Raw genomic sequence first — 18,874 nt, 5'->3', positions numbered from 1 at the left:
GAATTTCGAACGTGATGTTGCACATATTCATAGTGTGAGTACCAAATGATGTAAGGTTGATAGTGATAGTCCCACATAATTGTGGCACTGCCGCCTTGGTCATATCTGTGTCAAACGCATCAAGAAACTCCATGCAAATGGACTTTTGGAGTCTCTTGATTATTAATCACTTGAAACGTGCGAACCATGTCTCATGGGCAAGATTACTAAGACTCCATTCTCCGGAACAATGGAGCTAGAAACCAACTTGTTGGAAATAATACATACCGATGTATGCGGTCCAATGAGCGTTGAGGCTCGCGGTGGCTACCGTTATGTTCTCATCCTCACTGATGACTTAAGAAGATATGGGTATGTCTACTTAATGAAACACAAGTATGAGACCTTTGAAAAGTTCAAGGAATTTTAGAGTGAGGTAGAGAATCAACATGACAAGAAAATAAAGTTCTTACAATCTGATCGTGGAGGAGAATATTTGAGTCACGAGTTTGGCACGCACTGTCCGTGAATACTCACAACATAAGCCATGGGTAGGCTAAAGAAGGTAGAACCAAAGTGGCACCGGAGGGTACTGGGGGCGAGGTTGGTACAAGCATGGAACGCACGATTTACCCAGGTTCAGGGATCTCCGTAGAGATAATACCCCTAGTCCTGCCGGAGTGTATGATATGTATGGATGGGATTACAAGTTGCTCCTGGAGCTGTATTGCGGAGGAGAAAGATGGAGCAGCCGGCTCGTCTCTGCCTCTCCTATGTGGTTGGTGTGCGTATGTGTGATCATTGACCGACCCTCAGCATGGAGGGGGTCGGGGGGTTTTATAGACGAACCCACCGGCTTACAATATGGATCAAGGGTACAAGAGTGGGACCCGGCTGGCAGCCTCGCCAGCTGGCCAGGGGGCCCATGGGGGTCTTGTCTTGTTGCTTGAGGGGCCCGCCAGCTGCGAGGTCCCGTCTGGATGTGGGACCCGCCGGCTAGCCAACGAGGCTCTCGCGTAAGGTTGACGCAAGACACATGTGGTACGTCCGGCGTCGTCCAGCGAGATTCGTCATGGGCAGACAGTACGACCACCCCCACTGTTCCCACGCGGAGTGCAGTAATGGAGTGGGAGTTTGACGGGCCGACACTGTGCTGGGTGATGGATGAGAGCCGAGGGAGGTTAGCGGCGTGGCCGCCCATGCTAGTACCCTCCGTGCACTCCGATCCAGTACCTTTGCTGACGCGTAGCCACCTTTAATCGTAGGGTCTCATCATGACCTACGATCTCATGTGACTTGAGATCCCCGGCCGGCTAGCCTGTTTGACTAGCCGGCCTGGGCACGGCCGCCTCATCCCTAGCCGGATGGCTTGGCCTAGGCGTCCAGGAAGAGGTAGCCCTCTTGACTTTAGCCGGCAGGTGTTGCCTGGCCGGCTAGAGAGTTGGCCATCTCACCCCCCCAGTCGGTAGGTGTCGCCTAGGTGGCCAGGGGACTTGGGCCTTGTAGAATTGTCTTTGGTCATTCCTTTTGGGCCGAAGATAAAGGAGCAGGCTCATTGAGCCTACTCCGGGGTTATCCCCCCGACACGCAGTTAAGGAAATGTGGAATTGTTTCACAACTCATGTCGCCTGGCACACCTCAGCATAATGGTGTGTCCGAACGTCGCAATCGCACTCTATTGGATATGGTGCAATCTATGATGTCTCTTACTGATTTACCGCTATTATTTTGGGGATATGCATTGGGGACTGCCGCATCCACTTTAAATAGGGCACCGTCTATATCTGTTGAGATGACACCATATGAACTATGGTTTGAGAAGAAACCTAAGTTGTCGTTTCTGAAAGTTTGGAGATAGGATGCTTATGTCAAGAAACTTCAACCTAAAAAGCGCGGACCCAACTTGAAAAAGTGCGTCTTCATAGGATACCTTAAGGAAACTATTGGGTATACCTTCTATCTCAGATCCGAAGGCAAGATCTTTGTTGCCAAAAATGGATCCTTTCTGGAGAAAAAGTTTCTCTCGAAAGAAGTAAGTGGGAGGAAAGTAGAACTTGATGAGGTAATTGTACCCCCTCTAGAACCAGAGAGTAGCGCAGCGCATGAAAATATTTCTGTGGTGCCAGCTGCGACTAGAGAGGAAGTTAATGATGATGATCACGAAACTTCGGATCAAGTTATTAGTGAACTTTGTAGGTCCACGAGGACACGTTCCGCACCAGAGTGGTACGGCAACACTGTCCTGGAAATCATGTTGCTAGACAACAGTGAACCTTTGAACTATGAAGAAGCCATGGCGGGCCCGGATTCCAACAAATGGCTTGAAGCCATGAAATCCAAGATAGCATCCATGTATGAGAACAAAGTATGGACTTTGCTGGACTTGCCCGATGATTGGCAAGCCATAGAAAATAAATGGATCTTTAAGAAGAAGACTGACGCGGATGGTAATCTGGCCATTTATAAGGCACGGCTTGTCACTAAGGGTTATCAACAAGTTCAAGGAGTTGACTATGATGAGACTTTCTCACCCGTAGCAATGCTGAAGTACCTCTGAATCATGTTAGCAGTTGCCACATTTTATGATTGTGAGATCTGGCAGATAGACGTCAAAACGACATTCCTTAACGGTTTTCTTAAGGAAGAATTGTATATGATGCAGCCGAAAGGTTTTGTCAATCTAAGAATGCTAACAAGGTATGCAAGATCCAGCGCTCCATCTATGGGCTGTTGCAAGCATCTCGGAGTTGGGACATTCGCTTTGATGAGGTGATCAAAGCATTCGAGTTTGTATAGACTTATGGAGAAGCCTGTATTTACAAGAAAGTGAGTGGGAGTTGTGTAGCATTGCTCATTTTATACGTGGATGACACATTGTTGATGGGAAATGATATATAACTTTTGGAAAGCATAAAGGCCTACTTGAATAAGTCTTTTTCAATGAAGGACCTTGGATCAGCTGCTTACATATTAGGCATCAAGATCTATAGAGATAGGCCGAGACGCCTTATTTGTCTTTCACAAAGCACATACCTTCACAAGATAATGAAGAAGTTCAATATGGATAAGTCCAAGAAGGGGTTCTTGCCTGTATTGCAAGGTTTGAGATTTAGCAAAGCTCAATGCCTGACCAGATAGAGAAAAGATGAGTGTCATCCCCTATGCATGAGCCATAGGCTCTATTATGTATGCAATGTTGTGTACCAGACCTGATGTGAACCTTGCCATAAGTTTGGTAGGTAGGTACCAAAGTGATCCCAGAATAGAACACCGGACAACGGTCAAGAATATCCTTAAGTACCTGAAAAGGACTAAAGATATGTTTCTCATTTATGGAGGTGCCGAAGAGCTCGTCGAAAAGGATTACGTCGATGCTAGCTTCGAGACACATCCGGATGACTCCAAGTCATAATCCGGATACGTGTATATTTTGAATGGTGGGGCAGTCAGTTGGTGGAGTTGCAAGCAAAGTGCCGTGGCGGCATCTACATGTGATAAGGAGTACATAGTTGCTTCGGAAGCAGCGCAGGAAGGAGTCTTGATGAAGGAGTTCATCACCGATCTAGGAGTGATTCTCAATGCGTCGGGTCCGATGAATCTCTTCTGTGACAACAGTGGAGCTATTGCCATTACCAAGGAGCCCTGGTTTCACTAGAAGACCAAAAAATCAAGCGTCGTTTCAAGTCCATTCGTGGTTACATTTGATACGTATCCAACATATCTATAATTTTTGATGGTTTCATGCTATTATCTTGTCAAACTTTGGATGTTTTACATACCTTTTATATATTTTTTGGGACTAACTTATTAACTCAGTGCCAAGTGCCAGTTCCTGTTTTTTCCATGTTTTTTACCCCTTTCAGAGGAGATTTTGAAACGGAGTCCAAACGGAAGAAAATCCCCGAAAATATTTTTTTGGAACAGAAGAAGATCGGGGAACTTGGGAGCCAAGGCAGGGGAGCCCCAGGGGCCCCACAAGCCCCCACCCCGCGGCCAGGGGGGCGACGCCATCCAGGCTTGTGGGCCCCCTGGACGTCCCCTGATCTAGGTCTTTCGCCTATATATTCCCATAAATTCCAGAAAAAATCAAGAGATCATCGAAATCGCTTTTCCGTCGCCGCAAGCTTCTGTCTCCGCAAGATCCCATCTGCGACACATCCTGGTGCCCTGCCGGAGGGGGATTCGGATACGGAGGGCTTCTTCATCAACACCATGATCTCTCTAATGATGCGTCAGTAGTTCACCATAGACCTACGGGTCCATAGCTAGTAGCTAGATGGCTCCTTCTCTCTCTTGGATCTTCAATACAAAGTTCTCCATGATCTTCATGGAGATCTATCCGATGTAATCTTCTTTTGTGGCGTGTTTGTCGAGATCCAATGAATTGTGGATTATGATCAGATTATCTTTGAATCTTATTTGAGTTTCTTCTGATCTCTCTTATGCATGATTTCATATCCTTGCAATTCTCTTCGAGTTGTGGGTTTTGTTTAACCAACTAGATCTATGATTCTTGCAATGGGAGAAGTGCTTGGGTTTGGGTTCATACCGTGCGGTGACCTCACCGAGTGACAGAAGGGGTAGCGAGGCATGCATCATGTTGTTGCCATCAAGGGTAAAAAGATGGGGTTTTCATCATTGGTTTGAGATTATCCCTCTACATCATGTCATATTGCTTAAAGTGTTACTCTGTTCGTCATGAACTCAATACACTAGATGGATGCTGGATAGCGGTCGATGTGTGGAGTAATAGTAGTAGATGCAGAAAGTATCGGTCTACTTGTCTCGGACGTGATGCCTATATGCATGATCATTGCCTTAGATATCGTCATGACTTTGCACGGTTCTATCAATTGCTCGACAGTAATTTATTCACCCACCGTGATACTTGCTATTTTGAGAAAAGCCTCTAGTGAACACTATGGCCCCCAGGGTCTACTCCACACCATATTTTCAGCCTTACACTTTTTACTTCGTTGCACTTTCCGCCTTCAGATCTCACTTTGCAAACAACCTTGAAGGGATTGACAACCCCTTTGAAGCGTTGGGTGCAAGCTTGTTTGTGTTTGCGCAGGTACTCTGGACTTGACGAGACCCTCATTCTAGATCGATAGCTTGGTTCTCAAACTAAGGGAAATACTTACTACTCCTGTGATGCATCACCCTTTCTTCTTCAAGGGAAGAACCAATGCAATCCCATCCTGTGTCAACGTGTCAATTTCTGGCGCTGTTGTCTGTGGGATAGCAGAAGAAATTCTGGCGCCGTTGCCGGGGAGGAAGATCATGTCAAGAACTCGTCCAAGTAGGTGTCGCAAACTCATCTCTTGCATTTACTTTGTTTGCCAGTTGCCTTTCGTTTTCCTCTCCCCCACTTCACCAATTTGCCTTTTTCGTTCGCCTTTTCGTTTGCCCTTTTCGTTTGCCCTTTTCGTTCGCCCTTTTTCTCGCCTGCTCTTTGTTTTCTTGTGTGCTTGCTTCCTTGCTGAAGTCACCATGGACGAAAACACCAAACTTTGTGACTTCTTGAATACTAATAATAACGATTTTATTAGTACTCCGATTGCCCTCGCCACTAGTGCGGAGTCATACGAAATCAATGCCACTTTGCTGAATCTTGTTATGAAAGAGCAATTCTCTGGCCTTCCTAGTGAAGATGCTGCATCCCATCTCAATACCTTCATTGAGCTTTGCGATATGCAAAATAAAAAAGATGTGGATAATGACGTGATTAAGTTGAAGCTTTTTCCTTTCTCGTTACGAGATCGTGCAAAAACTTGGTTTTCTTCTTTGCCCAAAAATAGTATCGATTCTTGGGATAAGTGCAAAGATGCCTATGTATCCAAGTATTTTCCGCCGGCTAAGATCATCTCTCTCCGTAATGATATCATGAATTTCAAGCAACTTGATCATGAACATGTTGCACAAGCTTGGGAGAGAATGAAATTAATGATTAGAAATTGTCCCGCTCATGGCTTGAGTCTTTGGATGATTATTCAAATATTTTACGATGGCTTGAATTTCGCTTCTAGAAATATCTTGGACTCCGCCTCAGGTGGAACGTTCATGGAAATCACGTTAGGGGAAGCCACAAAGCTCTTAGACAACATCATTACGAACTACTCTTAGTGGCACACTGAAAGGTCACCTACTAGTAAGAAGGTACACGCTATAGAAGAAATTAACTCGTTGAGTGCTAAGATGGACGAGTTAATGAATTTGGTTGCTAGTAGAAGTGCTCCTTTGGATCCTAATGATATGCCCTTGTCTTCTTTGATTGATAGTAGCAACGCTAGCTTGGACGTTAATTTTGTTGGTAGGAATAACTTTGGCAACAACAACGCTTTTAGAGGAAATTATGTTCCTAGGCCTTTTCCTAGTAACTCCTCTAATAACTTTGGCAACTCCTACAATAATACTCATGAAAATTACAAAAGATTACCCTTTGATCTAGAGAGTAATATCAAAGAGTTCATCAACTCTCAAAAGATTTTCAATGCGTCCATAGAGGAAAAACTACTCAAAATTGACGATTTGGTTAAGAGCGTGGATAGGATTTCTTGTGATGTAAATGCTTTGAAAGTTAGATGTGCTCCTCCGAAAATCAACATGGATGAAACGTTGAAAGCTATGCGTGTTTCCATGATTGAGATCCAAGAAAGAACCACCCAAATTCGAGCTAGACATGAATGGCTTAAAAAGGCGTGTTCTCGTGATGAGAATCACGAAGATCTTAAAGTGCTTGGTGTGACTCCCATTGAATCTTTGTTTTCTTGTGTAAAACCTAATGATTATGGGGGCTGGATATGAAAAGTGCCCCAATGATTCGAAGTCCATCTATCTTGATGCTAAAAGCATTAAAAGTGGAGTAGAAGACGTTAAAACTTTGAGTAGTAATGAAATTACTATCGTGGATTTCAAGGAATTCAATTATGATAGTTGCTCCTTGATTGATTGCATTTATTTGATGCAATCCATGTTGAACTCTCCACATGCTTATAGCCAAAACAAAGACTTTATCGATCATATCGTCGAAGCTATGATAAAATCTCTTCAGGAGAAACTTGAATTGGAACTCTCTATCCCTAGAAAGCTTCATGATGAGTGGGAACCTACCATCAAAATCAAAATCAAAAACTATGAGTGCTATGCCTTGTGTGATTTGGGTGCTAGTGTTTCTGCGATTCCAAAGTCTTTATATGATGTTCTGGGTTTTAATGAGATTGAAGAGTGTTCTCTTAATTTGCATCTTGCTGATTCTACTGTCAAGAAACCCATGGCAAGGATCAATGATGTTCTTATTGTTGCAAATAGGAACTGTGTACCAGTGGATTTCATTGTGCTTGACATTGATTGCCATCCTACTTGCCCTATTATTCTTGGTAGACCTTTCCTAAGGACTATCGGTGCTATCACCGATATGAAAGAAGGGAATATTGGAATTAAATTTCTTTTAATGAAGGGCATGGAACACTTTCCTAGAAAGAAAATAAGATTGCCTTATGAATCCATGATGAGGGCCACTTATGTTTTGAGCACCAAAGACAACGATACGTGATTCTATCGCTTCTATGCCTAGCTAAGGGCGTTAAACAATAGCGCTTGTCGGGAGGCAACCCAATGAATATATATTTTTTATTTCTCTTATGTTGCGTCCACACCATCATAATTCTGTTGTGATTGTGTTTTTTGTGTTTCTTTTTGTGTTTGAGCCAAGCAAAGCCTTTATGACTAGTCTTGGTAATGGTTGTTTGATCCAGCTGGAAAAAGACAGAAACTTTTCGCTCACGAGATGATTTTTCATTTTTACTCAGAAAGAGCTTTTGAGTTGGTTCTTTTTGATGCTGATTTATATGCGTTTTTCCCAGGCCTTCGTAAATGTTCAGATTTTTTGAGGTACCATAAGTATACGAAGTATACAGATTGCTACGGCTGGTCTGTTTTTTACAGATTCTGTTTTTATTGAGTTGGTTGCTTGTTTTGATGAAACTATGGTTAGTATCGGGGGTCCTAGCCATGGGAAAGTGAGAATACAGTAGCCCATCATCAATATATATGGAATTCAAGTTTTCTACAGTACGAAAAGAAGTGGTAGTTTGTTTTCTTGTACTAATGTTATCACAAGTTTCTATTTAAGTTTTGTGTTGTGTAGTTTTGAAGTTTGGGGTGATGTTCTCATGGACACAGAGATAAGCAGTGGAAAGAGCTCAAGCTTGGGGATGCCCAAGGAATCCCAAGCCAAATTCAAGGACACCAAAAATCCTAAGCTTGGGGATGCCCCGGGAAGGCATCCCCTCTTTCGTCTTCAATCCATCGGTAAGATTACTTGGAGCTATATTTTTATTCACCACATGATATTTGTTTTTCTTGGAGCGTCTTGTATATTAGGAGTCTTTTATTTTTGTTGTGTCACAATCATCCTTGATGCACACCTTTTTGAGAGAGAGAGACATGCACTCATCATGATTTTGCTAGAATGCTCATAGTGTTTCACTTATATCTTTTGAGCTAGATACTTTTGCTCTAGTGCTTCACCTATATCTTTTGAGCTAGATACTTTTGCTCTAGTGCTTCACTTATATCTTTAGAGCACGGCGGTGCGTGATTTGGTAGTTTGCTTATGCTATGAAAGTAGTCCCAAAAGTGCTAGGTACCCAAAGATGATGCAGAAACCTCCATCTTCATGTGCATTGAGTAGAAAGAGAAGTTTTGATTCCTCTAAATTAGTTTTGAGACGTGGATTCGGTAATATTGACAGTTATGTTAGTAGGGTGTTGTGCATCTAGAAATACTTTTGTTGAAGTTAGTGATTCCCGTAGCATGCACGTATGGTGAACCGCTATGTTAGGAAGTCGGGGCATAATTGATCTATTGATTGTCATCCTTTGTGTTGAGGTCGGGATCGCGCGATGGTTTACACCTACCAACCCTTCCCCTCGGAGTATGCGTTTAGCACTTCGTTTCAATTTCTAATAAAAACTTTCACAATAAGTATGTGAGTTCTTCATGACTAATGTGAGCCCATGGTATAGATGCACTTTCACCTTACACCACTTCTAGCCTCTCTAGTGTCGCGCAATTCTCGCCGGTGCACAAACCCACCAAATCCCTTCCTCAAAATAGTCACCATACCTACCTACTATGGAATTTTCATAGCCATTCCGAGATATATTGGCATGCAACTCCCACCGTTCCGTCTCATGACTTGTGTCATCACTCTCATATTGCCATTGCATGATCGTAAGATAGCTAGCGAGATGTTTCAACGTCATACGCCATGCTAGATCGTTGCACATCTCTGTACACTGCCGGAGGCATTTCCTATGGAGTCATCATCATTGTGATCTTTGAGCTGTGAGTAAATAAAAGTGTGATGATCATCATTATTAGAGCATTGTCCCATGTGAGGAAATTCAAAAAAAGTGGACAAAGAGCCCAAAAATAAAAAAAAAAGGGGAAAAGAGAAAAGAAAAGAAAAAAAAGAGGCCTAAGATCCCAAATGAAAAAAAAATAAGAGAGAAGGGACAATGCTACTATCTTTTTCCACACTTGTGCTTCATGTTAGCACCATGTTCTTCATGATTGAGAGCTTCTTGCTTTGTCACTACCATATGCTAGTGGGAATCTTCGTTTTATAACTTGGCTTGTATATTCCAATGATGGGCTTCCTCAAAATTGCCCTAGGTCTTCGTGAGCAAGCAAGTTGGATGCACACCCACTAGTTTTCCTCTTGAGCTTTCACATACTAATATCTCTGGTGCATCTCTTGTATGGCAATCCCTACTCATTCACATTGATGTCTATTAAAGGGCATCTCCATAGCCTATTGATACGCTGAGTCAATGTGACCATCTCCTCCTTTTTGTCTCACAACCACCACCACACTCTATTCCACCTATAGTGCTATATCCATGGCTCGCGCTCATGTATTGTGTGATAGTTATAAAAAGTTTGGGAAAGTAACAGTGCGAAAACAATTACTTGGCCAATTCCGGGGTTGTGCATGATTTACATTAGTTGTGTGAGGATGATGGAGCATAGCCAGACAATATGATTTTGTAGGGATAACTTTCCTTGGCCTTGTTATTTTGAAAGTTCATGAGTACTTTGCTAGTTTGCTTGAAGTATTACTGTTTTCATGTCAATAGCAAACTATTGTTTTGAATCTTACGGATCTGAACATTCAAGCCATGTGAAAGAAGTTGCAAAGGACAACTATGCTAGGTAGCATTCCACATCAAAAATTCATTCTTTATCACTTCCCTGCTCGAGGACGAGCAGGAGTTAAGCTTGGGGATGCTTGATACGTCTCCAACGTATCTATAATTTTTGATGGTTTCATGCTATTATCTTGTCAAACTTTGGATGTTTTGCATACCTTTTACATATTTTTTGGGACTAACTTATTAAGTCAGTGCCAAGTGCGAGTTCCTGTTTTTTCCATGTTTTTGACCCCTTTCAAAAGATATTTTGAAACGGAGTCCAAACGGAAGAAAATCCCCGACAAGATTTTTTTCGGAACGGAAGAAGATCGGGGAACTTGGGAGCCAAGGCAGGGGAGCCCCAGGGGCCCCACAAGCCCCCACCCCGCTGCCAGGGGGGCCGCGCCATCCAGGCTTGTGGGCCCCCTGGACGTCCCCTGACCTAGGTCTTTCGCCTATATATTCCCATAAATTCCAGAAAAAATCAGGAGATCATTGAATTCGCTTTTCCGCCGCCGCAAGCTTCTGTCTCCGCAAGATCCCATCTGGGGCACGTCCTGGTGCCTTGCCGGAGGGATGATTCGGACACAGAGGGCTTCTTCATCAACACCATTACCTCTCCTATGATGCGTGAGTAGTTCACCATAGACCTACGGGTCCATAGCTAGTAGCTAGATGGCTTCTTATCTCTCTTGGATCTTCAATACAAAGTTCTCCATGATCTTCATGGAGATCTATCCGATGTATTCTTCTTTTGCGGTGTGTTTGTCGAGATCCGATGAATTGTGGATTTATGATCAGATTATCTATGAATCTTATTTGAGTTTCTTCTGATCTCTCTTATGCATGATTTCATATCCTTGTAATTATCTTCGAGTTGTGGGTTTTGTTTGGCCAACTAGATCTATGATTCTTTCAATGAGAGAAGTGCTTGTTTTTGGGTTCATACCGTGCGGTGACCTCACCCAGTGACAGAAGGGGTAGCGAGGCACGCATCGTGTTGTTGCCATCAAGGGTAAAAAGATGGAGTTTTCATCATTGGTTTGAGATTATCCCTCTACATCATGTCATCTTGCTTAAAGCAATACTCTGTTCGTCATGAACTCAATACACTAGATGCATGCTGGATAGCGGTCGATGTGTGGAGTAATAGTAGTAGATGCAGAAAGTATCGGTCTACTTGTCTCGGACGTGATTCCTATATGCATGATCATTGCCTTAGATATCGTCATGACTTTGTGCAGTTCTATCAATTGCTTGACAGTAATTTGTTCGCCCACCGTGATACTTGCTATTTTGAGAGAAGCCTCTAGTGAACACTATGGCCCCCAGGGTCTACTCCACACCATATTTTCAGCCTTACACTTTTTACTTTGTTGCACTTTCCGCCTTCACATCTCACTTTGCAAACAATCTTGAAGGGATTAACAACCCCTTTGAAGCATTGGGTGCAAGCTTTTTTGTGTTTGTGCAGTTACTCTGGACTTGACGAGACCCTCCTTCTTGATCGATACCTTGGTTCGCAAACTGAGGGAAATACTTGTTGCTCTTGTGCTACATCACCCTTTCCTCTTCAAGGGAAGAACCAACGCAAGCCCAACCTCTGTCAACGCGTCAATTTCTGGCGTTGTTGTCTGTGGGATAGCAACATTCAAGATGGAGATATAGATATTTGTAAAGTACATACGGATCTGAATGTCGTAGATTCGTTGAGTAAACTTCTTCCACGACTGAAACATGATCAGTACCAGAACTCTATGGGTGTTTGATTCATCACAATTTAACTAGACTATTGACTCTAGTGCAAGTGGGAGACTATTGTAAATATGCACTAGAGGCAATAATAAAATGGTTACTATTATATTTCCTTGTTCATGATAATTGTCTATTGTTCATGTTATGATTGTATTAACCGGAAACCGTAATACATGTGTGAATACATAGACCACACCATGTCCCCGGTGAGCCTCTAGTGGACTGGCTCGTTGAGCAATAGATGGTCATGGTTTCCTGACCATGGACATTGGATCTCATTGATAACGGGATCACATCATTAGAAGAATGATGTAATGGACAAGACCCAATCCTAAGCATATCACAAGATCGTGTAGTTCGTCTACTAGAGCTTTTCTAATGTCAAGTATCATTTCCTTAGACCATGAGATTGTGTAACTCTTGGATACCGTAGGAATGTTTTGGGTGTATCAAACATCACAACATAACTGGGTGACTATAAAGGTGCACTACAGGTATCTCCGAAGGTGTCTGTTGGGTTGGTACGAATCGAGACTAGGATTTGTCACTCCGTGTGACGGAGAGGTATCTGTGGGCCCACTCGGTAATACATCATCATAATGAGCTCAGTGTGACTAAGGAGTTAGTCACGAGACCATGTGTTATGGAACGATTAAAGAGACTTGTCGGTAAACGGGATTGAACAAGGTATAGGGATATTGACGATCAAATCTCCAACAAGTAACATACCGATGGACAAAGGGAATTGTATACGAGATTAATTGAATCCCCGACATCGTGGTTCATCTGATGAGATCATCGTGGAACATGTGGGAGATAATATGGGTTTCCAGATCCCGCTATTGGTTATTGGCCAGAGAGGTATCTCGGTCATGTCTGCATGGTTCCCAAACCAGTAGGGTCTACACACTTAAGGTTCGGTGACGAAAGAGATGTAATGGGAATTGTATGTAGTTACTGAAAGTTGTTCGGAGTCCTGGATGAAATCCCGGACGTCACGAGAAGTTCTGGAATGGTCCGGACGTGAAGATTTATATATGGGAAGTCCAATATCAGTCACGGGAAAACTTTCGGGGTTTATCAGTATTGTACTGGGACCATCGAAAGGGTTCCAAGGGTCCACCGGGAGGGGCTACCTACCACGGAGGACCACGTGGGCTGAATATGGGTTGGAACTAGCCCCCTAGTGGGTGGTGCGCCCCCAAGGCCCCAAGGCACCTAGGGTTGGGAACCCTAGGGCGTGGGGGCTCCTCCCACCAACTTGGGAGACAAGCCTCCCCCCTTGGCCACCACCGCCCCCTCTAGATGCATCTAGGGGGGGGGGCTCTTCCCTTCCCCCTATAAATGCATGGGGGTGAGAGGGCTGCGGCACCCCTGATCCCCTTGCCCCTGGCGCAACCCTTCCCCCTCCTACCCCTCGTCCTCCTCCATATTGCTTAGTGAAGCTCTGCCAAGGAACCACGAGCTCCACCGTCACCACGCCATCGTGCCGCCGGAGCTCTCCTTCAACACACCCCCTTGCTGGATCAAGAAGTAGGAGACGTCCCCAGGCTGTACATGTGTTGAACGCGGAGGTGTCGTTCGTTCGACGCTTGGATCAGATCTTCCGTGATTTGAATCGCCGCGAGTATGACTCCATCAACCACGTTCTTTGCAACGCTTCCGCTTAGCGATCTTCAAGGGTATGAAGATGTACTCCTTCTCTCTCATTGCTAGCATTTCCTAGATTGATCTTGGTGACACGTAGGAAAATTTTGAATTATTACTAGGTTCTCCAACAAGGCCCGAGGTTGATTTGAACTTGTTCATATCAATCTCCCTACCTCCGTTGGGCGGCTCAACTTTCTGTCTTGTACTCGCGTCTTCTCAGCTTCTTCGGTCGCCATATTATAGCTCCATTAAACTTAGTAGTTTCCCTTTGTGTCGTCCACCTATGACATCACCCGCTAGAAGTTAATGGAGACGTAGTGTCATCACGACCAATTTCTCTTCTTCTTCCTCGGGCCGGAAAAACCAGGTCACGCCATTTCTGTTGTTTCACCTGCTTGCTTCGATGACTATTCCGGGCTACAACGACTCCCCGTCCTCTCGAGGATTCATTTAAGTGTCTTCGACACCTCCGTCAACCGCGTGGCATGTCATTTCTACCCCCCTTTAAACCTTCATCTTAGTTGCCTTGAAGTTCATGGGAGAAAATGAGAAAGTCTCGTCTATTCGTCGCCATTACCGTTTTCCGCATGCTTCGAGTCCTCATTTTTATAAAATGAGGTAGTGAACATAGAAACTTCTTTTCAAACATACATGCTCAGATCTTTTCCAAGATCTTGTGACATAGACCACTGCCATTTCCATTCTTTAGGTTTGGCAATCGTTTCCTTTTCTGAACCTTTTCTAGATCCATAATTGTAGCCAAATTGATAGGAACCTCTTTGTCTCACACATAGGAGAATCGGTAAACTTCTACTTGGCGTAAGGAATCTCTATCATTGTTGGTTTGTCTTAAAAGACAATAACCCACCACATGTAGATATTGACAGTTTCTTGGGTACCGGCTTGTCTTCGGGGCGCTTCTTATACTGTCTTATCCTTGACTATAACACGGGTATTTTTGCAATCTGTTCTCTAATGTCCACGCGTGTCATCATGTTGAAGACTTCTATTTGCAACCGGGTACCTTCACAAGATTTGGAGGAATTACTCGATGACTATGCAAACCAAGGTTTGTTGCCATCCAAAGAAGCAATTGGCTGGAGGAATCCTCAGGGAGAGGAGCGCACGAATCCTAACGAAGGAGAAGTTGTAGCTTTTATAGATAACCTTTTCAGAGGCTTCTCTCCACCCAGGACAAAGTTCTTCTGGGACAAGCTCAACTTTCTTCACCATCATCCGCAAGATTTGGGCCCCAACTCCATTTCAAACCTTTGCCAATTTCAAGTTTTATGTGAGGTGTACTTGCAAATGGAATCCAATGTTCTGCTTTTCCTGGAATTCTTTTGTTTGAACCACGGGACTGAGTGCACAGATGGCCCTAGCTAGGAACTAGGTGGTATTTCACTTCAAAGACATAGAAATGCCTCTTCCTCTTACCCTACGCCTGAATCTCGGGACACGATTCTTGTTTAGTGGGGCTGAGTTGTCATAGACCTAGATTTAGACTTGTTTGTCATTGCATTTCATGCATGCATTTATATTTTTATATTGAATTCAAATTGAGGAATGATCAAGCCTCACAAAGATTTTTTGTCAAATAAGCGATATAAAAATTCTCCTCAAATAACTCCAAGAAAATGTTCCTGTTGTTCTGTGAAAATATTGGCAAGGCTTAAAGTAAAACCAATATTTTTGGAGTCACACAAGTACTATCTTGTGCATTTGAGTTAACCCAAATATTATTTTAATTGGAGTTATCAAAATACTATAAGTATTTACTAGCTCCAATAAATGTGAAAACCTAAGAGTGGATTTGGATATATTATAAAAGGCCACATATAAGTTATCAGAATTTTATAAACTGATTTGGTATTTTAAACAACTCAAAACAAACTGCAGAAAATAGAAAATAGAAAAAAGAACAAACCTGCACTTACCTGGGCCTCGTGGAGCAGAAGCCGGCCCAGCCCACCAAGGGCAGGGGGATCTTCTTCCTCTTGTGCCAGGAAGATACGCAGCTGCGTGGCGCGGCGCCGACGCTGCCCCGACCATCTCCTGCTCGTCTGCTTGGTGCTTGTGGTCGCTTGAAGCGCCACAAGCCCCCTGACCGCTCTCCCCTCATTCAGTCGCCCCTCTCCCCTATTCCTCATCTCTGTCGCCATGGCCACCGCACCCTGCATCCTGCCATCGCACACACGCCTCCGCAACGCCTCCCTCTCACTCCCGACCTTCTCATCAGCTCCGTCTTGACCTGCTGCTGCTCCACGCCGAGCCAAGCATCACTGAAAGCTCCCCATTGTTGCCATCAACGTCTTGCTCCTCCTCGGCTCCGACCACCATCGCCATCTATTCGCCATCTCCAAGCCGTCCCCAGGCAAGTTTCTGACGCCGCTACATACACCGTGAGCTGCTAGCCCGTTTCCTCTCACTGCCCCGTCATGTTGCATGTAGGTCGAGTTGCACCGATTCCGAGAGCGGTGAGGATGCTGCCGTAGCCACGGTGGCTCGAGCTCGAACCTGAGCACGTAGGCGTGCACAGGGGTCCCCTAGGACCCATGGGTGCTGCAAGCTAATCCCCTAGCTGTCTGTAGCACTGGCTCGATTCGCGCCCGAACACTGACGTACACCAAGGTTGCCTCCGACGATGATTCCGACAACCCCGCGGCCACCTAACCCTCCACCTAGATGTGGCCCAGCGTGGGCTCCCTCTTGGTGGTCTCCGCGCATCTAACCGCCGCCATTCAGGCGACTCCGACTTGAAGCCGTTGTCAGTTTGGTCACCGCCGACGAAACTCTGGCAACGTCCAACGTGGACGTCATTAGGGACTAACCTCCCGTGGTTAGCACGACTAACAGCCGCTGACAGAGGGTCCCACATGGCGTCAAAGCCTAATTAGTCTCTGGTTTGTCCGGGGCTTAGCCCCATTTCAGTCTATGGTGGGTACTGGCTGTCAGGTTTGACCTGGCAACGGCCAGTTGACTGCTGGCGCAATGCTGACGCACATCTAACGCAATAAATGACTTTCTCGATATATTTAATTCCAGAAAATGCTTAAAACCTCTAAAAATCATAGAAAATAATTTGTAAGTCCAATGAAAATAAATTATATATGAAAAATTATCAAAAAATCCAAATAATCTGTTTATGACGTTTTCATGCATGTTAGAACAACTTATGTCCTCTGTTTTGGACAAATCAATTAAATGCCATTCAAATAACCACATATGAAGTTTGAATTTGAACCTTGGTTCAAACCAACTTCGTTTAATGTTATTTCTGGATGCATTAGGTCAATCAACAACATATTGCTGTCGGGACCCCGATCCTAAGCCATAGCGATCTAGCCTATAACACATCACATCCCTTTGTGGTCTCACGCACGGTTAACCCCACGGCTGCCACCTTACCTTAGCCGGGACCGTTTGCGCCTTTTGACTCACGTATGCAATTGTATCGCTAGCATTCTAATGTAAAAGAACCCGGGTCGACATAATTAGTCATAAACTCAAGTGGCTCAACTGTACAGAGACAAGCATACATAACCCAGCAAAGCAGGTGTCGGTCATCACCGAGTGTAGACGAGTCGTAGCAAGCTACAAGGACTCCATTACACCATGTGACATTCCCCATAGGGACAGACACATCAACTAAGAAGGATACATGCCGGTCAACCAATGTGTCCGGAGCAGTAGCGAACTACCAAGGCTCGTTGGAAGCACAAAGGTGCATTTCTCTGTATAGAGAGCTACTAAGGGCATACGACTAGGTGTCAAATCCCATACATATCACAGTGCATCACACGTACGCATGACATACTCGATATGCATAGATACAACAATGGCATCACAACATAACCATACAACATCACAACATTTATTTAGAAGACTCAGAAGAGTCTTGCATAATAAGTTCATACAGGTAGGGTTCACATGACCCGACAATCAAGTCATACAAGCAGAGTCATACAAACCAAGCGGAAGCATTAAGCTGTCTGAGTACAGACAGTTGTAAGGAAAAGGCATAAAGCCTGACTATCTACAGATCCCTTCTGAAAGGGGCCATGTCGTAGCTGGGACACCAGCTACTCGTCATCATCGAGGTCTAGATAGAACCCACCTGTTGGCTCGTGGGTATCTTCTGCAACATTTATTAAACAAACATAAGTACAAAGGTACTCAGGAAGACTTTAGAATAGATCTATCTACTCATGCACATGTATCAATAAAGGGGGTTTGTGGGGTTTCATGCAGCAAGCCAGATTTGAATCTTGGCTAGACTAAACTAGAATTTTAAATAGTTTTAAACAACTTTGATAAGTCGTACAAGAGTCCACTACCACCAAAACAATACACTATAATGGATTCCTTTCTGCCTCCCTACAGAAATGCCATACATGATACTCACACTTATCTTGATACTTTTATGACACTACACCACATCACTACATTCTTAACACACAAGTTGGTCGGTATAACAGCTTCCACCAACAAACATTCTGTTGGGAAAAATTATTGCCGACCGATGAGGTCTGTTGGGGAAAAACCAGACGGGAAAGCCCATTGCCGACCGATAAAGTTTTGCCGACCAACAGACCGACGATAGTAGGAAGAATTGCCGACCGATAGTCCATCGACTATGTCATGGTTCTTTCCTGACCGACGACATGTTGGCCCTTGAAGTAACCTTTCCCGACCGATGTGTCGTTGATATTTTTGTTTTGCCGACTGACTATCTGTTGTCCATATATGAACCTTCCCCAACTGATGGACTGATGGTGGCTTCTTTGCCGACCGACTTGCCATCAGACCTATCATAAAAATTTCCCAACCAACAGTCTGATGATGTTTTGTTTTGCCAACCAACAATTCAGCAGAGGCTGATGATATATATTATTTGGCCTTACTTAATGCCAACCAACAATTCAGCAAAGGCTGATGATATATATTATTTTCCCTTACTTAAACAATATCAACCACGTTAGATATCTAACTCACCATACAATATGCATGTACTTCAAAATATTAAAACAGCTGCAAACATATCAATTTTTGTTGCTCCGTTACACTTGCAAACATCTACGTTTGTTTGCTACAAAATACCCAGCTAATTAACGAGAGCTAAAATGTGCATTGTTTCTACACCATTGTTCATAGTATGGCTAAATGATCCACCATTACCAAACGATGGCTAAGAGATCCACCATATAGATTTACAAAACGATAGCTAGGTCCACCATACAGCTTCATGGTGCCTTCCTTGTCCTCTTGTCTTTCCTACAATGTTAACAACA

This window comes from Hordeum vulgare, chromosome 4H (assembly GCF_904849725.1).
Source record: "Hordeum vulgare subsp. vulgare chromosome 4H, MorexV3_pseudomolecules_assembly, whole genome shotgun sequence".
NCBI classification, from domain to species: Eukaryota; Viridiplantae; Streptophyta; class Magnoliopsida; order Poales; family Poaceae; genus Hordeum; species Hordeum vulgare.
This window is presented reverse-complemented; position numbering follows the sequence as displayed.